Genomic DNA, 19,256 nt, shown 5'->3' with positions numbered 1-19,256 from the left:
TCCATAATGTATCATTTTTGTGCAATTTACGCTGAGTGCAATGCTGCATTTAATTATTATATATATTTTTTAATGCTCAACAGTTTCCCATGTGTATCAAGAATGTTCCACCACCATAAGGACATCCAGACAACTTGACATAACTGTGGGAAGCATTGTAGTCAACATGGGCCAGCATCACTATGGAACGCTTTTGACACCTAGAGTCCATGCCCCAACGAATTGAGGCTGTTCTGAGGGCAAAGGGGGGTGCAACTCAATATTAGGAAGGCGTTTCTAATGTTTTGTACACTATGCATATCATTGAGGTTTTTCTTTCATTATTTTAGGCTATCTGACATTAGAGCATAAGTTTAAGCTTCAGGGCCTAACTCTACGTGTGCAAAATAGCCTACACGCCAATCGCCAAATGCTTTTGGGAACGGGCAGAAAACGTTAACATCGATCCACTGAGGCAAACAGGACAATGTCAGAGTTGAATTCAATAAGAGAAAAGTTGCGAAGTGGAGAGATGAAAATAAAGAGAGGGAGGGCCAGAAAAGTAATGTTTAGGAAAGATTTGTTATGTGTGATTGTGAGAAGCTATAAAAATTCAACAGTCACACGATGGGGACTTCAAATAGGCCTGTGGCACGTCAAGGGAACTGTAGCCTGCTGTTCAGATCGGTTAAATGGAAACTGAAATCTGGACACTGACTAAAGGTTTATAACCTCTCACATAGTCTTTTATATTATCTCCTGCAGAATGAAGCATTTCTTGCAGTAAAATTATACACCAAATGTACATTTTGACTCGGGAACATCAGAGAATATGACGGCTATCTTTATCAGCATCATAAAAGCTGATAGTATTTCAACCACATAAAATATAGATCCAAGCCGAACTGAAATCTTGAAATGTTGGGTCGTTTTCACAGCTTAACATTTCCTTTACAACTAGCACAGAAAATCGTTCCCGATTGTTGTTGTTGACTTATTGCATTTTCTCCTCAGTCCCTAAATGTCTTTGATCTGCCAAAGAAGCAGAGATGACGGAGAACTTGACCGATATCAAATATATTGAAGCATTCATTCTACCGATTTATGGCATTGTTCTGGTGAGCAAGGGTTTATATAGTCTTTTAGGTAAACATATAATGACAGAAGATAAGCTGCTTGTATCTAATTATAGACAAGTTGACTAACAAATAGCCTATCAAAATGTCAGAAATTATAAGCAGAAACATATCTAAATGAGGCAAATAAAAATCCTGCATCCCCTGTTAATGTTGCACATTGTGTATTCTATTATTTGTATTTTTTTCTCTCTGCATTGTTGGGAATGGCTCGTAAGTCAGCATTTCACTGTTAGTTTACGAGGCATGTGGCAATAAAAATGTATTTGACAATCAGAGGGGCCTATACAAATGGCTTGTCTGAGAGGAGCTAGCCTGAAGATGGCAAGTTCACTTTGAAAGTCTCCTCCCTCCAATCTTTTCTTAGTTTGCTCTACAATTACAGAGGATTTCCCCTGTGGAAGGGTCCGTTATGTGGTCCATTTATTTTATTTTTTATTTCACCTTTATTTAACCAGGTAGGCAAGTTGAGAACAAGTTCTCATTTACAATTGCGACCTGGCCAAGATAAAGCAAAGCAGTTCGACACATACAACGACACAGAGTTACACATGGAGTAAAGCAAACATACAGTCAATAATACAGTATAAACAAGTCTATATACGATGTGAGCAAATTAGGTGAGATAAGGGAGGTAAAGGCAAAAAGGCCATGGTGGCAAAGTAAATACAATATAGCAAGTAAAACACTGGAATGGTAGATTTTCAATGGGAGAATGTGCAAAGTAGAAATAAAAATAATGGGGTGCAAAGGAGCAAAATAAATAAATAAATTAATTAAATACAGTAGGGAAAGAGGTAGTTGTTTGGGCTAAATTATAGGTGGACTATGTACAGGTGCAGTAATCTGTGAGCTGCTCTGACAGTTGGTGCTTAAAGCTAGTGAGGGAGAAGTGTTTCCAGTTTCAGAGATTTTTGTAGTTCGTTCCAGTCATTGGCAGCAGAGAACTGGAAGGAGAGGCGGCCAAAGAAATAATTGGTTTTGGGGGTGACTAGAGAGCGTGTGCTGCAGGTGGGAGATGCAATGGTGACCAGCGAGCTGAGATAAGAGGGGACTTTACCTAGCAGGGTCTTGTAGATGACATGGAGCCAGTGGGTATGGCGACGAGTATGAAGCGAGGGCCAGCCAACGAGAGCGTACAGGTCGCAATGGTGGGTAGTATATGGGGCTTTGGTGACAAAACGGATTGCACTGTGATAGACTGCATCCAATTTGTTGAGTAGGGTATTGGAGGCTATTTTGTAAATGACATCGCCAAAGTCGAGGATTGGTAGGATGGTCAGTTTTACAAGGGTATGTTTGGCAGCATGAGTGAAGGATGCTTTGTTGCGAAATAGGAAGCCAATTCTAGATTTAACTTTGGATTGGAGATGTTTGATATGGGTCTGGAAGGAGAGTTTACAGTCTAACCAGACACCTAAGTATTTGTAGTTGTCCACGTATTCTAAGTCAGAGCCGTCCAGAGTAGTAATGTTGGACAGGCGGGTAGGTACAGGTAGCGATCGGTTGAAGAGCATGCATTTAGTTTTACTTATGGGACAGGGGGCAAGCTACGCCCAACTCCTGGACCTACCTGATGAATGGGCTCTTTGTGGGTCTGTGGAAACAAGCAGCAAACCCCCCTTTTACCTCCATATGGCCAGGCCTATACCTCTCCTGTAGCCTGGGGCCACAGTGAACATCTGCCCCTACTGGGCTGCACTCGAACAGGGGGCCCCTCTCATGGTCCTGGGGACCAACCACGTACAGGATAATTTTTGTTTTAATTATGTTTTTTGTGCGATAAATCCAGCAATTGTTGAACACTAGGCCAATTTGCTTATGTTTTGTGAGATCTTTTCTATACTAGAGGGTAGTGATGAACCGATATTACATTTTTGGCTGATACCGATATCCAATATTTTCCTTGCCAAACAAAATTCTACCGATACGTATAACCTAATAATTAATTATTATTATTATTACTGCATTGTCGGAACTAGAAGCACAAGCATTTCGCTACACTCGCATTAACATCTGCTAACCATGTGTATGTGACAAATAAAATTTGATTTGATTTGATTTATAACAGATATAAAAAAAATATTGCGGCCTTTTTAAGCATTCTAGTACAGTTAAATAGTTAAAACACACACATGGCCGCAGAGGTCTAAGGCACTGCATCTCAGTGCAAGAGGTGTCACTACAGTCCCTGGTTCGAATCCAGGCTGTATCACATCTGCTCATAGGGCGGCGCACAATTGGCCCAGCGTCGCCCGGGTTTGGCTGGTGTAGGCCGTCTTTCTAAATAATAATTTGTTCTTAACTGACTTGCCTAGTTAAATAAAGGTTACACACCACACTGACCAAAAAGTTATTTTGTTGGCATTTACGTATGTCCCCATTACCAGTAAAACATAATCAAAATCTATTTCTTTCACTTACTTCCTGTGCTGTTTCGTTGTTCAGTTGTTTCATTCTCAACCAAGATTTCTATGGAACGCTGTTTGGGTCTTTGAGTGTCAAAAAATATAATATTTAACCCTACTTCACATGTCAAATAACACCATTTGACTAATCAGGACCTGAATATGACTGCATGTCACATAATTTAATGTGTTCATAAATCTTTTACGTAGTTATTACACATTGATTACACTATCACTCGTATTTCATGTCCCAACTATTCATACGTATGCTATGATGCTGGTAAAGTTGTCTCGCGCACCTACAAAGCTAGCTAGCTCATGGATGCAAACAATGTTCTTCCCCAAAACATAGCAAAACGACATCTGTTTCAGTAGCTTTAGTTAGTTAGCTAACTATATAGCTAGGTGTCATCTAAAATAACCCTCATTTATAAGATCGTTCTTATTTGATTAATGGTGGTCGGACCCATCTATGTGAAGCTAGCCACAATAAGGATTAGCCACAATAGTGGACTTTGCATTTAGCCTTCAAAATAAAAGTATGACATAATTCTACTATTTGTATTAATTTGCATCACTGTCAATGACGTACTTTTATTTTGAAGGCAAACTGCAAATTCCACTATTGTGCCTAATCCTTATTGTGGTTAGCATCACAACACACAGCCCGGTCGAGCAACACTAGCCAGATGAAGCTAGCTGGCTGCTTATAACGTTAGCTTTGGCCAACTGTTAAAGAGGCTGCGATTTTTTTTTTTTGCAGCTTTTTGTTAAAAATCGCGCAACATTTCAACGTCCTGCTACTCATGCCAGGAATATAGTATATGCATATGATTAGTATGTGTGGATAGAAAACACTCTGAAGTTTATAAAACTGGTTAAATCATGTCTGTGACTATAACAGAATGTGTTTAGCAGGAAAAATCCCAAGGAAAACTGTTCACAAAAAAACCCCCAAAAATATCCCTCCGCCAGTCTCTGTATTGTCTATGGCAAGTAGATAGGAAAATAGATAGGGCCCAGTTTACAATGCCTACAGCTTCCACACGATGTCGCCAGTACTGTCAATTGATTTGAAATTTATCCTTGGTAAAATGAGGAATAGGCACTTCCTGTCGTCGAGTACACCAGAGGAAGTTATGAAAGAGAATGTGGACCATGATTTCAAAACGTGCTGCTATTGAATACAGATCGCCCCGTGATCAATTTGATCGATTATTAATGTTTACTAATACCTAAAGTTGGATTACAAAAGTAGTTTAAAGTGTTTTGTCAAAGTTTATAGGGAACTTTTTTAATTAAAAAAAATGAACGGTGCTTTTCCATGGATCAGACGGGCTTCATAAATGGACATTTTGGGTATACATGGACGGATTTAATCGAAAAAAAGACCCAATTGTGATGTTTATGGGACATATAGGAGTGCCAACAAAGAAGCTCGTCAAAGGTAATGAATGTTTTATATTTTATTTCTGCGTTTTGTGTAGCGCCGGCTACGCTAATTATTTTGTTTACGTCCCCTTTGGGTATTTCGGGGGTTGCATGCTATCAGATAATAGCTTCTCATGCTTTCGCCGAAAAGCATTTTAAAAATCTGACATGTTGGCTAGATTCACAACGAGTGTAGCTTTAATTGAGTACCCTGCATGTGTGTTTTAATGAAAGTTTGAGTTGTATCGAGTACTATTAGTTGTCACTCTGAAATTTCCGCTGATGTCCGTTGATGTTGATCCCTGTACAGGGACAGCAGCCGTAAAAGGTTTAAGTAGCTGGCTAGCTATTTATTTTCATGAACTGAAATTCAGTATCAATAGGCGAACAACAAGTGGCAACCTAGCTAATACTTACTCGCAAGGATTCCTAAATCATTGCTTAGAATAATGAAAATGACAGCAGTTTTTACTGGTCATTGTTTTCAAGCTGATTGTATTGGTGCTAACTAGGTACCAAGCTAAAACTAGCTACCCCAGAAGTTGAGGTTGAACAAATTATGCTTTATTACCAACGCAGTATTGTAAACTCATCGTTCAAGGCCGGTGTTTGCTGACTTTTTTTGTACAACTTTGACAGTGCTACTCTATCTTTTTTGACATGCAAAGACCCAAACGGCATAGTATGTATGCCGTGAAACTAATCAAATTAAATGTATTTTTATAGCCCTTCTTACATCAGCTGATATCTCAGTGCTGTACAGAAACCCAGCCTAAAACCCCAAACAGCAAGCAATGCAGGTGTAGAAGCACAGTGGCTAGGAAAAACTCCCTAGAAAGGCCAAAACCTAGGAAGAAACCTAGAGAGGAACCAGGCTATGAGGGGTGGACAGTCGTCTTCTGGCTGTGCCGGGTGGAGATTATAACAGAACATGGCCAAGATGTTCAAATGTTCATAAATGACCAGCATGGTCAAATAATAACAAACACAGTAGTTGTCGAGGGTGCAACAAGTCAGCACCTCAGGAGTAAATGTCAGTTGGCTTTTCATAGTCGATCATTAAGAGTATCTCTACTGTCTCTAGAGAGTTGAAAACAGCAGGTCTGGGACAGGTAGCGCGTCCGGTGAACAGGTCAGGGTTCCATAGCCGCAGGCAGAACAGTTAACTGGATCATCAGCACAGCCAGGTGAACTGGGGACAGCAAGTAGTCATCATGCCAGGTAGTCCTGGCAATAGCTGTGACGCTATTACTGTGTAACTCCGGGTAGGGCAACATCTGAAAAATAACGCACTTGGTAGTGTTAACCGGTGCTCGACCAGTCGGCAAAGGCAACATCACCCACGACAGAGAACGGTTTATTGTCAAGGGAAATTAATTCCATTACATTGGCTTTAATGGATTTCACCTTTTGAGTTGTCTCGCTGAAATGTTGTTACTCTTTCAAATGACTGCATGACTTGTTGACTGCTCGATCCACACAGCAGACATTGTGTTCTACTTTAGGAATGCGTGTAGCGCCAAATTTTACATGGCGTCATTACGTCATGTACTTTCGTTATATAGGGATGCACGTCAGCTTTAAAATCGGTTTTGCACATTGGGAGTAGACATTGGCCGATTCCAATATGTTCATAGATTTAAAAAAAAAAAAAGAATTAATTTTAAATTATTTTTATTATATCGTGCATCCCTACTAGAGGGTGTGTTGGTGTTCATGATCTTTTGGCAGGTTTGCTTTGTTTTCCGCATATCTGATATGTAAACAGGTAAAGCCCAGTAGCGCTGCTGTTTCTCCCATAACTGCTTTTTCATTTAGAATCCTGCTGATGAGGTGAAAAAGATTTACTGCGTCTAGGCCTAAAGCACTCAAGTTCTGAAGAGGGTTTGAAAGAAATGAGACTTTGGAAACATACTATAAAAAATTGTAGGCCCAAGACGATTTTCCCCCTCAAATTTCATCACATTGAAAAAACAACAACATTTTGGCTATGTTTTGGGGTTAAAACGGTTGTAGTCACTCCAGATGTGGCCATTTGGAAACCAGATGTTGGTGCTTGCTTCTGAAGGTGGCCAGCTAAGAGCAGGAAGCCTACGGAAGGTGAATTCCAGTGGAATAAAGCTCCACAGAGACTTAATTAAAAGAGTGGACTGTGCAAACGTTTATCCTGCCGCCCACCCCTCCTGCCGCCCACCCCTCCTGCCGCCTACTTAGGGAAGATTTAAGACCTTCTCCATTGTCTTTAGGGTCCACTCCTCACTTGAGTGTGATTGATGGGTAAACTCCTACCTGCTTAAAGGTGTGATTGATGAGTAAATGTTGCTCGGCCCAAAAGTGGCTCTGGTGGTTGCTATGGCCGTGTTGTTTTGATGGCTTTTTACATTTTTTAAAAATGTATTATTATTATTTGTTAAACCTTTATTTAACTAGGCACTTCAGTTAAAAACAAATTCTGATTTTCAATGACTGCCTAGGAACATTGGGTTAACTGCCTTGTTCAGGAGCAGAATGACAGATTTTTACCTTGTCAGCTCGGGGATTCGATCTTGCAACTTTTTAGGTTACTCGTTCAACGCTCTAACCACTAGGCTACTTGCTGCCCCGCTTGTGGAAGGACCCTCTGCATTGGAATGTTTTCGTATTGGTGGACATTGACATTTGATGATGGAATTTGTGTGTCATGCAACAATTTCCTAGAACAGCTCTGTGTTAGCCAATGAGGGAAGGGAACCCCTCTATGCAGAAAGACCTATTAAACCAGACTAATACAGGAACACTGAGACATGATATGTCTAACGTAGTCCTGTTCTTAATAGATGCAGTTTATAATGAAATATTTATCTCTAAACTACCATAACTGTTTTGTCTTTTTTGGGATCTTATTAATATTAGACCAGTTGTTAGAGCACTTTCAAGGTCATAACAAATTATTACGATCCTGACAATGTTGAAAGACGCCCAAGCATTTTCAGGGAACTTCAGCATCAGTGGAATTTGAAATAGTTTAGTGATGAGAAGCTGTGGGTGCATTGCTGAACAGGATTTTGTATTGTGTGCAGTGTGGCACGCTGACTGTTTTGAGTAACTTTGAAATTACAATAGAAAAAATACATTTCCAGTGCAGACAATCTTTGGCATGGGTGTCAGATTAATTTCCTGTCTGTCTGCAACATTTCATTCATGATTCCTACTGTCTGAACTATTACATTAAGGTAATATAAGATGGCCATTATCACCTGTTGTGGGGCTGATAACACACATACATATTATATATGTATAACACCAGGCCATTGCTAAGGAAAAGTGCATTAGACATTAGACATAGATTTAGACCTGCCTGCTCCAAAGAATAAGCTTTGTAATAAGCTTTGTATATACAGTTGAAGTCGGAAGTTTACATACACTTAGGTTGGAGTCATTAAAACTCGTTTTTCAACCACGCCACAAATTTCTTGTTAACAAACTGTAGTTTTGGCAAGTCGGTTAGGACATCTAGTTTGTGCATGACACAAGTAATTTTTCCAACAATTGTTTACAGACAGATTATTTCACTTATAATTCACTGTATCACAATTCCAGTGGGTCAGAAGTTTACATACACTAAGTTGACTGTGCCATTAAACAGCTTGATCAAATCCAGAAAATGATGTCATGGCTTTAGAAGCTTCTGATAGGCTAATTGACATCATTTGAGTCAATTGGAGGTGAACCTGTGAATGTGTTTCAAGGCCTCACTTCAAACTCAGTGCCTCTTTGCTTGACATCATGGGAAAATTAAAATAAATCAGCCAAGACCTCAGAAAAAATGTGTAGACCTCCACAAGTCTGGTTCATCCTTGGGAGCAATTTCCAAACACATAAAGGTACCACGTTCATCTGTACAAACAATAGTACGCAGGTATAAACACCATGGGACCACGCAGCCGTCATACCGCTCAGGAAGGAGACGCATTCTGTCTTTTAGAGATCAACGTACTTTGGTGCGAAATGTGCAAATCAATCCCAGAAAAACAGCAAAGGATCTTGTGAAGATGCTAGAGGAAACGGGTACAAAAGTATCTATATCCACAGTAAAACGAGTCCTATATCAACATAATCTGAAAGGCCGCTCAGCAAGGAAAAAGCCACTGCACCAAAACCGCCATAAAAAAGCCAGACCCCAGTTTGCAACTACTCATGGGGACAAAGATCGTACTTTTTGGAGAAATGTCCTCTGGTCTGATGAAACAAAAATAGAACTGTTTGGCCATAATGACCATCGTTATGTTTGGAAGAAAAAGGGGGAGGCTTGCATGCAGAAGAACACCATGGCATCATGAGGTAGGAAAATTATGTGGATATATTGAAGCAACATCTCAAGACATCAGTTAAAGTTAAAGCTTGGTCGCAAATGGGTCTTCCAAATGGACATACATCCAAAGTTGTACAAAATGGCTTTAGGACAACAAAGTCAAGGTATTGGAGTGGCCATCACAAGGCCCTGACCTCAATCCCATAGAACATTTGTGAGCAGAACTGAAAAGGCGTGTGCGAGCAAGGAGGCCTACAAACCCGACTCAGTTACACCAGCTCTGTCAGGAGGAATGGGCCAAAATTCACCCAACTTATTGTGGGAAGCTTGTGGAAGGCTACACTAAATGTTTGACCCAAGTTAAACAGTTTAAAGTTAAGGCTACCAAATACTAATTGAGTGTATGTAAACTTCTGACCCACTGGGAATGTGGTGAAAGAAATAAAACCTGAAATAAATCATTCTCTCTACTGTTATTCTGACATCTCACATTCTTAAAATAAAGTGGTGATCCTAACTGACCTAAAACAGGCAATTTTTACTAGGATTAAGTGTCAGGAATTGTGAAAAACTGAGTTTAAATGTATTTGGCTTAAGTGTATGTAAGCTTCTGACTTCAACTGTATGTGTGTGTGTTTGACACATTTGTGTGTCTGTTTCCTCAGATGTGAGAGCTGTGTGGACATGCTGTTTGTGAGTGGTTCGGGGGAACTGTGTGCAGTGTGGCACGCCCCTGAGGAAGACTAACTTCCACATGCAGCTCTTCAAAGACCCAGCCATCGACAAGGAGGTGGAGATCCGCAAGAAGGTGCTCAAGATGTGATTGAGGGGCACGGGGGAGAAGGGTGTGTCTCTGTTTGTGTTTGTGTTCAGCCCTCTCCTTAAGCTTCCTTTGTCTTTGTCATTATGCTGTTTGTTTTGTAGACAATGCCCCCCCAGGGGTTGCTCAAATGGGAAGGCTCTTTCCCTGCCATACATCTGCCTCAGCCCCTCCCGTTCTGTCCATCCCTCATCTTTGTTTCTTTAGCCCTGCTATTTCAATGTAATGTGAGCAAACAAGTATTAGGCCTGATACTTAGGGTATATCTTTTTTTTTCTCTTCTCCTTCACAGTTAGAATGAGAGACTTTGACTTCTCCAGCCTGAGAGAATACAATGACTATTTGGAGTAAGTGGAGGAGATCGGTGAGAGCAGGCTGTGGACTCGGGAGATGGAGAGATAGAGGGGGGTCTTAGTGCATTGATCTGTCTCTGGCCTTGGCTCTGGATGTTGAAGTTTTACAGGTGTCAGTGCCAGCCAGGGTCAGAGACCCACCAGTCTCTCTCTGCCAATTCTCAGAGATCTCTGTCAGATGGTGTTTGCACTGTGACTATGGGTTAGCCTATGGTTTCCTATGCTTACATTGTCATAAACATGGTTTATTACTTTTAGAGAAAAACACTACTGGTCAAAAGTTTTAAAACACCTACTGATTCAAGGGTCTTTCTTCATTTAAAAAAAAAAACATTTTCTACATTGTAGAATAATAGGGAAGGCATCAAAACTATGAAATAACACAGATGGAATCATGTAGTTACACTTTGTCTTGATGACTGCTTTGCACATTCTTGGCATTCTCTCAACCAGCTTCATGAGGTAGTCACCTGGAATGCATTTTAATTAACAGGTGTGCCTTCTTAAAAGTTCATTTGTGGAATTTCTTTCCTTAATGCGTTTGAGCCAATTAGTTGTGTTGTGACAAGGTAAGGGTGGTATACAGAAGATAGCCCTATTTGGTAAAAGACCAAGTCCATTTTATGGCAAGAACAGCTCAAATAAGCAAAGAGAAATGACAGTCCATTAATACTTTAAGACATGAAGGCCAGTCAATAAGGAACATTTCAAGAACTTTGAAAGTTTCTTCAAGTGCAGTCGCAAAAGCCATCAAGCGCTATAATGAAACTGGCTCTCATGAGGACTGCCACAGGAATGGAAGACCCAGAGTTACCTCTGCTGCAGAGGATAAGTTCATTAGAGTTACCAGCCTCAGAAATTGCAGCCCAAATAAATGCTTCACAGAGTTCAAGTAACAGACACATCTCAACGTCAACTGTTCAGAGGAGACTGTGTGAATCAGGCCTTTATGGTCAAATTGCAAAGAAACCACTACGAAAGGACACCAATAAGAACAGACTTGCTTGGTCAAAAAAAACATGAGCAATGGACATTAGACGGTGGAAATCTGTACTTTGGTCTGATGAGTCCAAATTTGAGATTTTGGGTTCCAATCGCCGTGTCTTTGTGAGACGCAGAGTAGGTGAAGGGATGATCTCCACATGTGTGGTTCCCACCATGAGGCATGGAGGAGGTGTGATGGTGTGGGGGTGCTTTGCTGGTGACACTGTCAGTGATTTATTTGGAATTCAAGGCGTATTTAACCAGCATGGCTACCACAGCATTCTGCAGCGATACACCATCCCATCTGGTTTGGGCTTAGTGGGACCATCATTTGTTTTTCAACAGGACAATGACCCAGCACACCTCCAGGCTGTGTAAGGGCTATTTTATCAAGAAGGAGAGTGATGAGAGTGCTGCATCAGATGACATTGCCTCCACAATCCCCCGACCTCAACCAAACTAAGATGGTTTGGGATGAGTCGGACTGCAGAGGGAAGGAAAAACAGCCAACAAGTGCTCAGCATATGTGGGAACTCCTTCAAGACTGTTGGAAAAGCATTCCAGGTGAAGCTGGTTGAGAGAATGCCAAGAGTGTGCAAATCTGTCAACAAGGCAAAGGGTGGCTATTTGAAGAATCTCAAATATAAAATATATTTTGATTTGTTAAACACTTATTTTGGTTACTACATGATTCCATATGTGTTATTTCATAGTTGTGATGTCTTCAATATTATTCTACAATGTAGAAAATAGTAAAAATAAAGAAAAACCCTTGAATGAGTAGGTGTTCTAAAACTTTTGACTGGTAGTGTACACTGGCAAGCCCTTGAATTGAAACATTAAACCTTATTTATACATTTAAAACAATTCATTATCAATAGTCTGGTGCTTTGCAACATCATACTTTAGGTTGTGCCGAATCCGATTTCCAGTATCTGCCCTAGATCATTTGAAGGGAAGTCTGTGCTAGTGTCTTGGAGGGCTGCCCTGCACTCTGCTCCAGTCTATAACCTGACCAACAACCTTGAGGTGGAGGGCACCAAACACATCATGGAGGCGTACCAGAGAGAGAATAGAGACATCATCCAGAAGAACAAGGCCAAGCTGGTTGGGTACCTGTAATCCCGCACTGACTCGCTCTGCCTTGCCTGATGAAACTCATCACCAATGCATTATTCTGTTGTACTACATTATCTCGCTCCCTCTCCCACCCTCTGTCTCCTCCTGCAATACTGACTACTAGGATATTGATTATTCCCTCTCTCTCCATCAGATGCGAGAGCAGGAGGAGCTGCAGTTGTTGGAGGAGCAGGAGCATCGCAGGCTGGAGGCTCTGCAGGAGGAACAGAGACAGCTACAGGGCAGGAGGAAGAGCAAGCAGGCTCTACTAGATAATCTGGTGAGACACCTAGACATGTACACAGACACACACCACATACAGTCGCATTAATAAACACACATTGCCACATAGGCCAACGGGAACAAATTGTAAGTCATAGAACAATCAGGTGACACACGTACAGGAAGAACAAGCAGGATATATAAGATGAGCCAATGACTGGTAACTAGGCTCATTAAGAGCTTATTACTACTCTTCTGCTGTGGAGCTGCTGAAGCTTTGCTGTCCCCTCAGCATTGTTAGCGTTCTGTGCCTCCTGGCAAGTATCCTGGCTCCTTTGTGTTTAGCTACGGGCTTTAGAAGTGATTGTCCCTGTAGAGCAGCCTGGTATAGAGCGATCACAGATAGCAGGTTGAGCTGTTTGTTTGTTTGTTTGTTTAAACACTGGGCCTCTGTTGTTTGTTGGGCGATGAGCAGTAAGAACCCGGGGACACGCTCCTGTGCTTTGGCATTTACAGTATAAATCTCTGAGGCCTCACACACACAGTAAGATATACTTTAGGTTACGTAGTGTATGTGGACACCTGCTCGTCAAACATCTCATTTCAAAATCATGGGCATTAATATGGAGTTGCCCACCCCTTTGCTACAATAACAGCCTCCACTCTTCTGGGAAGGCAATACAAGATATTGGAACATTGCTGCAGGGACTTGCTTCCATTCAGCCACGAGCATTAGTGAGGATGGGCACTGATTTTGGGGAGTTAGGCCTGGCTAGCAGTTTGCGAGTCATCCCACTGGTGTGCTATAGGGTTGAGGTCAGGGCTCTGTGCAGGCCAGTCAAGTTCCTCCACACTGATCTTAACAAACCGTTTCTGTATGGACCTTGCTTTGTGTACAGGGGCATTATCATGCTGAAACAGTAAAGGGCCTTCCCCAACTATTGCCATAAAGTTGGAAGCACAGAATCGTCTACAATGTCATTGTATGTTGTAGGGTTAAGATTTCCCTTCACTGGAACTAATGGACCTAGCCCGAACCATGAAAAACAACCCCAGACCATTATTCCTCCTCCACCACCAAACTTTGCAGTTGGCACTATGCATTCGGCGAGGTAGCGTTCTCCTGGCATCCACCAAACCCAGGTTTGTTCGTTGGACTACCAGATGGTGAAGCGTGGTTCATCACTCCAGGGAATACGTCTCCACTGCTCCAGAGTCCAATGGCGGCGAGCTTTACACCACTTCAGCAGACGCTTGGCATTGGGCATGGTGATTTTAGGCTTGTGTGCAGCTGCTCGCCATAAAAATCCATTTCATGAAGCTTCCGACGAATTGTTATTGTTCTGACGTTGCTTCCAGAGGTAGTTTGGAACTCGGTAGTGAGTGTTGCAACCGAGGACAGATGATTTTTGCGCGCTACGCGCTTCAGCACTAGGGGGTCCCATTCTGTGAGCTTGTGTGGCCTACCACTTCACAGCCGAGCTGTTGTTGCTCCTAGACTTTTCCACTTCACAATACCAGCACTTACAGTTGACCAGGGCAGCTCTAGCAGAGCAACTCACTTGTTGGAAAGATGGCATCCTATGACGGTGCCACCTTAAGTCACTGAGCTCTTCAGTAAGGTCATTCTACTGCATTTTCTTTGTCTATGGAGCTTGCATGGCTGTGCTCGATTTTATACACCCGTCAGCAATGGATGTGGCTGAAATAGCCGAATCCACTAATTTGAAGTGGTGTCCACATACTTTTGTGTATATGTAGTGTATCAATGATCAAAAAGACAGATATAGTGTTTGCAATGTATCCTGATAAGGGGCCATCAGCAGATCACCTCCAGCTGTTCATTATTCTGCTCCACACCTTCCTTTCTGCCTGGTGATGAAAACACTCCCAGCTCTGTGCCCACCTCCCGTCCACCCCGCGATAACATCCTGCTCCCTCCATGGATGGCATGCCTGGGCTTGTGTTTTCAGACCTCTAAGCTTGGCAACACTCCACCGGAGAAATTGCAATGTTCAACCTTCGCTTAATGGAGGTGAAGACATCGCAGTGTACTTGAAAAAAGGTCATACCACCAGGGTTTTAACATTGCTTGCATCAATAATCTGATGACTAGCCTTGAACCGCCTTGGTTTGTTAGTTGTGCAGTTATAGGGAGGAGCGTCTGCTTTGATATTTTGAACTCTGAGGTTCCCAAGTTGCACATCTCATTTACATGTACCAGTCTTCGAAGCACCTCCCATCTTTTACTTAGCGTAAATCTGTTTTTTGCTTTATCAGGATTCAGTGGTTGTTGAACATGCGCACGCACACACACGAAAATAGGATCACTCACCTCATACCTGTATTTGGATGTTCCCCCTCAGGAACGCTCTCATGTCACCACCACCACCATCCTGCTGGCACCAACACAAGGACCGGACTGCCCAGCTGGAGACTCAGATTGAGAAGCAGAAACAGGTGGTCAAACCCACCATCTTCTCCACCGGCATCCCTATGGTGAGTACCGCATGCCACATACAAGCACACTGACTGTCCTGACTGTGCAGGCCGGCTTAAGCCTACCACATAGTTGGCATAAAAACAACATCCAAACAGGCTAGCTCACACAGACATGCTAGTGAATGTCCAGCATGCACCCTGGGTCGGCCTAGTCTAGCTTAAGGTTAAAGTGCGATGAGCTCACACGAATACTCTGCCTACGTGACTTCACTCAATGGTAACATATGGTCTTCCTTACACAGAGCCCAATGCAGTTTATCTTACTGGGGGCACACACTATGCTCTTTAGGTACATGCTAATTCATTGTTAGCATATTACAGTGGTGGTCAGTTTAGTTAGATTAGCTTCACGCTAATGGTTGGGAAGCTCTTGAAGGTGGATGTTGCTGCAGTGTATTGTGTCCTTATCAAGGGTTTCTTCCTGGTGTGGGAACAAGCCCTCAACTCCTCTGTAATGTCATCACTTTCCTACCTGCAGCCCTCAGAGACAGAATGAGGGCTCTGCCTCTGTGTTTTGTTGAGCTGTCAGCTATGTGTTATTCATGGTGTCTGTTAAGGCCTTCTTCCATTTGGCAACTGCTCTGTTTTCCTCCACAGTTGTTTATTTTAATTTTACAGTGATGAGATAAAGCGATGCCATCACCCTTCTTCTCCTCCAGCCCCTATGAGAGGCGTAGCGGTTTTCCCAGGGTGCAACGGTGCGTGGGAGAAATCTCTGCTCAGTGCTCACCTAGTCTCATCTCCATGACAGTGGAGAAGTCTTTCTCCAGACACACTCATATTCCTATACATTACATTGGGGAATTTGCATGCAGAGTCTAGAAACCTTTTATTCCAGTGTATTTGATTAGTCATTTAAACCCAAAGACATGACCATTGCCCATTTTTCATCCACCATTGGGGGGGAAAAAAGAGCTGCTCCAGTATGGCTGGCTTCACATGGAGGAGGATGTGGTTCTCTCTAACTGACTGAATATGCAGCATGAAGTCGGACATGCTGATGGAGAAAGGGTTGTAGGATGCTGTTGCTCTTGGCTATGACTCTGGCTGTTTTTCCTCACTTTTCCCCCTCTCTTTCCCTCTTTTCTCCTCCTCCCTCTGGCTCGGGGTGGGGTAGAGCGGTTGCCAGGCGTGTCTGGAAACCGCAAGACTTCAGTTGGGCTTCAGTGTGGTTTTTCTTTCCCCTCACCTCAGTCCAGAAGACTAACTTCTGTTTGACTTGGTGGCGTTTCAAGGTGGCCCAGTTCATTCCTGCAGAACACCGGCTTATTTAGATCCATTTATTTAGTTAAAAAAATATATATATTTCGTTAGTTTGGTGTCCTGTTTGAGGTACGATTGAAATGAGAGAAGACGGAGTCGTGTTGCTGTCATTTCAGAGAGCGGGAGAGAAACATTTATTCTCAGATCGAAAAATTATCTTTCCATTAATCAATAATAGGCTGTGTGAAGGGCTGTATCAAGGGTACTTCTCTCTCCTCTTAACTATCATGTCCTGGACACGGAAGCAGACTGAGAGAAAGATGAAAAGAATGAAGGAGGTGAAAGGTGAAACGACTTCAGCGCCTCCATGGTCATGGCTTGTCTCCTCTGGGGGTTTGGAAGCAGGGGGTTTGGCCCCACAGAAGACTCTGCAGGCAGGCAGGCCAAGGTATTTGCATTTATTGAGGATCCCCATTATCTGTTGCCAAGGCAGCAGCAACTCTTCCTGGGGTCCAACAACATTAAGGCAGTTATATACAATTAACAATATTACATGTAATTACATTTTATAACACCGTTCCCTCGGGTCACTACTCTACTACCACACATTTACAATACAGAATCCATGTGTACGTGTGTGTGTAAGCGCGCGTGTGTGTGTCTCTTCACATTCCCCGCTGTTTCTCATTTTTATGTTATTTAAATCTGATTTTACTGCTTGCATCCGTTACATGATGTGGAATAGAGTTCTATGTAGTAAAGTGCACCTCCCATAGTCTGTTCTTGACTTGGGGATTGTGAAGAGGATGTCTTGTAGGGTGTCCAAGCTGTGTGCTAGTAGTTTAAACAGACACCTCAGTGAGTTCAACATGTCAAGGCTTCTTACAAAGACAACTAGTGATGAAGTTTATCGCTCCTCCACTTTGAGCCAGGAGAGATTTACATGCATATTATTAATGTTAGCTCTCTGTGTACATTCAAGGGCTAGCCATGCTGCCCTGTTCTGAGCCAATTGTAATTTTCCAAGGTCCCTCTTAAACCCTAATTAAACCCTAACCTGACCAAAAGACTGAACAGTAGTCCTGGTGCGACAAAACTAGGGCTTGTTGGACCTGCCTTGTTGATAGTGTTGTTAAAAAGGCGGAGTTATACTTTATTTTCGACTTCTCCCCAACTTAGCTACTGTTGTATCAGTATGTTTTGACCATGACAGTTTACAATCCGGGGTTACTCCAAGCAGTTTTGTCACCTTAACTTGCTCAATCTCCACATAGTGTATTACAAGGTTTAATTAGGGTTTAGTTAATTATTTGTCCCAAATACAATGCTTTTAGTTTTAGAAATATTTAGGACTAACTTATTCCTTGCCACCAATTCTGAAACTAACTGCAGCTCTTTGTTAAGTGTTGCAGTGATTTCACTCGCTGTAGTAGCTGACGTGTTGAGTCATCTGCATACATAGACACACCGGCTTTACTCAAAGCATGTCATTAGTAAAGATTGAAAGAAGTAAGGGGCCTAGACTGCTGCCCTGGGGAATTCCTGATTCTACCTGGATTATGTTGGAGAGGCTTCCATTAAAGAACACCCTCTGTGTTCTGTTAGACGGGTAACTCTTTATTCACAATATAGCAGGGGGTGTAAAGCCATAACAAATACATTTTTCTGGCAGCAGACTATGATCAATAATGTCAAAAGGCACACTGAAGTCTAACAAAACAGCTCACACAATTTTGTTTATCATCAATTTCTCTCAGCCATTCATCAGTCATTTGTGTAAGTGCCATGCATGTTGATTAGAGGTCGACTGATTATGATTTTTCAATGCCGATTACCGATTTATTGGAGGACCAAATAATTATTATTTTTTTAAATGTATTATTTGTAATAATGACAATTACAACAATACCGAATGAACACTTTTATTTGAACTTAATATAATACATCAATCAAATAAATTTAGCCTCAAGTAAATAATGAAACATGTTCAATTTGGTTTAAATAATGCAAAACCAAAGTGTTGGAGAAGAAAGTAAAAGTGCAATATGTGCCATGTAAAAAAAAATAAACGTTTAAGTTCCTTGCTCATAACATGAGAACATATGAAAGCTGGTGGTTCCTTTTAACATGAGACTTCAATATTCCCAGGTAAGAATTTTTTGGTTGAGGTTATTATAGGACTATCTCTCTATTAGAGGTCGACCGATTAATCGGAATGGCCGATTAATTAGAGCCGATTTCAAGTTTTCATAACAATTGGAAATGGGTATTTTTGGACACCGATTTGGCCAATTTATAAAAAAAGTATATATATTTAAAATGTTATTTTTTACACCTTTATATCATCCCCCGTTTGGCGAAGTTGGCTGTCTTTGTTAGGAAGAAATAGTCTTCACAGTTCGCAACGAGCCAGGCAGCCCAAACGGCTGCATATACCCTGACTCGGTTGCACAGAACGCAAGAGAAGTGACACAATTTCCATAGTTAAAATAAATTCATGTTAGCAGGCAATATTAACTAAATATTCAGGTTTCAAAATATATACTTGTGTATTGATTTTAAGAAAGGCATTGATGTTTATGGTTAGGTACACATTGGTGCAACGACGGTGCTTTTTTTGCGAATGCGCTTGTTCAATCACCCGTTTGGCGAAGTAGGCTATGATGCAATGATAAGTTAACAGGCACCGCATCGATTATATGCAACGCAGGACAAGCTAGATAAACTAGTAATATCATCAACCATGTGTAGTTAACTAGTGATTATGTTAAGATTGATTATTTTTTATAAGATCAGTTTAATGCTAGC

At 41.7% G+C, this 19,256-nt stretch overlaps 1 pseudogene across 1 annotated transcript in view; it reads left to right on the top strand.

Moving 5' to 3' along the window:
• The window catches only part of LOC110497838 (CDK-activating kinase assembly factor MAT1-like), a 76,344-nt pseudogene that overhangs the window by 2,863 nt on the left and 54,225 nt on the right, over positions 1–19,256 (top strand). The window contains exons 2-4 of the transcript XR_016488967.1: positions 9,911–10,053; positions 12,676–12,801; positions 15,110–15,242. The product of XR_016488967.1 is annotated as a CDK-activating kinase assembly factor MAT1-like (transcript). The remainder of the gene's footprint in view (positions 1–9,910; positions 10,054–12,675; positions 12,802–15,109; positions 15,243–19,256) is intronic.

Source organism: Oncorhynchus mykiss, chromosome 19 (genome assembly GCF_057628025.1).
Source record: "Oncorhynchus mykiss isolate SJ-2025 chromosome 19, ASM5762802v1, whole genome shotgun sequence".
NCBI classification, from domain to species: Eukaryota; Metazoa; Chordata; class Actinopteri; order Salmoniformes; family Salmonidae; genus Oncorhynchus; species Oncorhynchus mykiss.
The sequence above is the reverse complement of the archived record's forward strand: the minus strand, read 5'-3'. Positions and strand labels throughout refer to the sequence as shown.